This window comes from Aphelocoma coerulescens, chromosome 6, assembly GCF_041296385.1.
Source record: "Aphelocoma coerulescens isolate FSJ_1873_10779 chromosome 6, UR_Acoe_1.0, whole genome shotgun sequence".
NCBI lineage: Eukaryota > Metazoa > Chordata > Aves > Passeriformes > Corvidae > Aphelocoma > Aphelocoma coerulescens.
The window spans coordinates 5,644,550-5,648,467 of NC_091020.1; the positions used below are offsets into that span (position 1 = coordinate 5,644,550).

General features: G+C 41.4%; 1 long non-coding RNA gene across 1 annotated transcript; it reads left to right on the forward strand.

Annotated features, from left to right (window-relative positions):
* Positions 1 to 257: 257 nt before the first annotated feature.
* On the forward strand, positions 258 to 3,221 carry LOC138112259 (uncharacterized). Its single transcript, XR_011151614.1, has 3 exons — positions 258 to 330; positions 1,382 to 1,652; positions 2,887 to 3,221. It is a non-coding gene; the product is annotated as an uncharacterized lncRNA (long non-coding RNA).
* Positions 3,222 to 3,918: the final 697 nt, after the last annotated feature.

A 3,918-nucleotide genomic window follows, 5' to 3' on the forward strand; every position in this document is an offset into this window, starting at 1 on the left:
GGGATCTCAGGAACTGCAGGTTTTGCAATATGCAGACAAATATCTGATACCTTAAACAACACTGTGCAGCCATTTGCCTTCAAACAGTCAGTGCTGCAATAAATAACCATGTTGGGTTGCCTTTATTTTGTTTCAATATTCATTTCTAACATTCAGAAACTTGTTATGAAACAAATGAGAAGCACTTCCTTGTGTCTGTAGATGAAACTTGTGCCTTCTTCTTGTAGGAGGAACTTCTGTTTACTGTAGGTGGGCAAGCACCAGGTCTGAGAAGGGCAACTTTCCCTTCTCTTCCAGCCAGGGAGAGCCAAGGAACAGTCAGGTTCCAAGGTAAACCAGAGCAGCTTCAGTAAAGCCAGCCTGTTTTTACAGGTAGAGGATATGACTCACTTGATTCTCTAAAGAATCCTTTGACTGTCTGTTCGGAGTTTGTTTACTGATAGCTCTTCAAGGGACATGCTTTTACATAGGATGAGCTCTCATATTGTTAAGGAATACTGAGAAATTTCAATCCAATTTCAATTTTTCCTAGAAAAACAGAAAGAAAAATACATCAGCCAGGATCTAAAGAACTCTACATCATGTGCTCTCACCATGAGCTGCTTGGGTTTTTTTACAGGCTGTACTATCATATGGCACAGTCCTCACTGAGGAGAGCACTGCAGAATTCTGGGTCTAGCAGTCCACAAAGCTCCACAATGTAGTTTAATGCAACTCTAGCAAATAAGTAATAACCATCTCAATTTCACAGGTATTTATATGATGGGTGTCGAGTAAAACAGCCTGGCTTTCCATTGTTGTTTCTAGTAGTCTAACAATCCTGCACTATGAACAAGAAGTTGTATTGCGGTGATCAAGCTCTACAGTTCTCAGTCCCCAGTCCTGCTTTACCACAAGGGCTTCCACAACAATTTGTAATCATTCTCTCCTTGGCTACTGAAATGCCCCTGGATATCCTTTGGTGTAGAAGTAATTCGGGGGGGCTGAAAGGACTGCTTGAGAAAGCTGTCTTCATCACCAGAAACTAACGCTTCTTACTAATTCCTGGCCTGCTCATGCATTTCTAACCTTTGAAATGTCATCTGCTTGTATTGCTGGCATTTCTCTCAAACTGCTACACTCAGCACCTCTTCTGCCAAACTCTTATTACATAGGTCAGGCTTTTACACTATTAACAACTTTAAGTATTATCTAGACAAATTTCTAATATAATAGATGCTCATGATCTCTCTGGTTCCAGTTCCTGTAGTTCTCCTGCACACTTGTAAAGAGCATTTTAGATGTGAAATACTTCTGTGATATGTCTTGATACAAGACCACCACCAATATTAGACTGAACAGGAATGTTTAATCAGCTCTCTTCTCTATCACCTTGTCTCAGATTCAGGATTTCTTGGAGCTGGGTCAGTGACAAGGCATCAAACAGGTTATAACCATGCTGGAGCAGGTCTGCTGGCAGCAGTTGTGACCCTGTGGGGGACCCACGCTGGAGCAGGCTGTTCCAGAAGGACTGCACCCCGTGGGAGGGACCCACGCTGGAGCAAGAGAAGAGTGTGAGGAGTCCTCCCCCTGAAGAGGAAGGAGCAGCAGAAACATCTGAAGAACTGACCATGACTCCATTCGTGTCTCGCTGTGCCACTGTGGGGAAGCAGGTAGAGAATTCAGAAGTGAAGCTGAGCCAGGGAAGAAGGGTGGGGTGAAGGAAATGTGTTTAAAGAATTCACTTTACTTCTCATTCATACTCTGATTAAAACTAATTGCCCCAAGCTGAGTCTGTTTTGCACATGATGGTAGCTACTGCATGATCTCAGGAGCTTTTGACTGCATTTTCGTCTCCTGTCCAGCTGAGGAGGGCAGGGACAGAGGAGCTCTGGGGGGCACCTCGTGTCCAGCCTGAGTCAACCCCCCACAGTTGGATACACTGAGTTACTGCATTCTGGATGAAGGAAAGGTTAATGTATTGCTGCAATAAGTTCATATAATACAGAAAGCTTGCCAGAAGTCAAAACCTTAGTTATGTAATCCTTCCCTTCTAAGTCTGATTCAAGAAAAAAAGGGAAAATCTATTTAACGCCACCAGCTAGATGATGAAACACATCCTTCATTAGTCTATAAAGAGAGATTAACATCAGAAAAATTAAGAAGCTACTGTTTTATATGGCCAGAAAATCATTTTCAGTTGGTTTAGAATCAAAGACTAATTAAGCTTATTGATAACACATTGCAAACAAGGAGCAAGAAATGCATCCTACTTATCAAATTAATTACCAATATGGCCTTCAATATGGAGCCTTGACCGTGATTTACTAAATCTTCCTAATCAAAGTGTACTTCTGTATTGGTAATTAACACTGGAGGCAAACGCAATTTCTGCATGTGTCTTATCTGTTCATTTTCCAGTCATAGTTTTCTCCCAGAGTGAGTTTTGGTGTCAGTCTGACAAAAAAAGGGCAGTTTCGGTTATTTGAATAACCGATGTGCTCTGGATGGTTTCAGCCGAACTCTCTCGTATGTTGTGATCTGACAGTAGCCACCTTGGGGAGCCCTGAAAGACTTGCCAGCTTTGTGCTCTGGGCAAGCACATAACTTTAGCCATGTTCCTGCTGGCCCTGGCTGCGGTGCAAGGTGGTGCAGGTCCATGTTAACAGAAGGGGAGTGCACACAGTGCACGCTGGCAGTGTGGCAGCTCCACCATTCCCAAGGGTGACACTACAAACACGCATATCCTGCTGCCCTTTCAGGCTGGTTTTTTTCTTCCTGCCCACATAAAACTCCATTAAATAGAGTATTAAAATAATAATCTAAAAGGAAAGTAACTGACTTAAAAAAACTCATGAACCCTTTAAAATTGGAGAATTATAGAATACCTTTATCCATCTGTTCCAGCCATTCTGTATTCTTCCCAGCCTGGAGAAGGCATATGCAGGAGCCACAGTGACATCAAAGAGCTTCTGACTGTATGTGCAACATGCCACACACAGTGATTCCTCACAGGACAAACAAACAACTGAAACTGCATGGAACCAAGCTGGAATTGCTATATTTGGTTTGAAAAGCATGTTCAACATATGGCTACCAAAATTTTCCAGGACAGCCTCAATTTAAAGGATGAGAACAGTAATTATCACCAGGAAACAAGTTAACTAGCAGTAAAATACGTGACAATTCTTAGTAGGAGATGTAGCTGAGACACTCTCAAATTTACAAGTTTGCTGGTTAAGTACATGCTTTCTGTAAAAGCAGTGAATTCAAGCAAAAATGCATACTTAGCATTAGCACAACACTGTATCTGTAATCCCAAACCCCAACAGGTGTTTGAATATTCCACTACCAAACTGGAAGCCAGATAGCAAGTCTGTGATAAACAGGAAAGTACTGGCACCTATATAAATAAGAGCACAAACCAGCACAACAAAACTCAGCTGTCCTAGCACAAAAGAGTAAGGTTGGATGAGGCAGTTCGTACAGCACACAACATAAGGCAGCCTGACACGCAGACAAGCCTGTTTATCACACAGCCTCCTAAGTCTCCTTACATTTAAACATCAGTCCTTGGAATCTACTTTTTTCCATTTATAGATGCACCTTCAGCAAAAATAGAATTAGGAAAAAAAATAGTGTTTAAGAGCCTATTTTTTACTGTTTATTTATTCCCCTTTGTGTAGATACAAAAATGCTACTAGCAAGGATTTTCTTGCTATTTTCTAAGTCCATGAGAGACTTTTCTCTCTCACAGAAGAAGTAGCAGAGTTATGTAAACAACCAAACACCTGCAGCCTTGAAAAGTCTTGTTTATGGTATAGTAGAAAAATATTTTGACAGTGGATGTTTTAGGATTTTAGCCAAACACCCCCAAGGGGTGGCTGATCCTTTGTCCAATTAGACTATGAAGAAAAAAGTCTATAAAAGAGTTTTAAA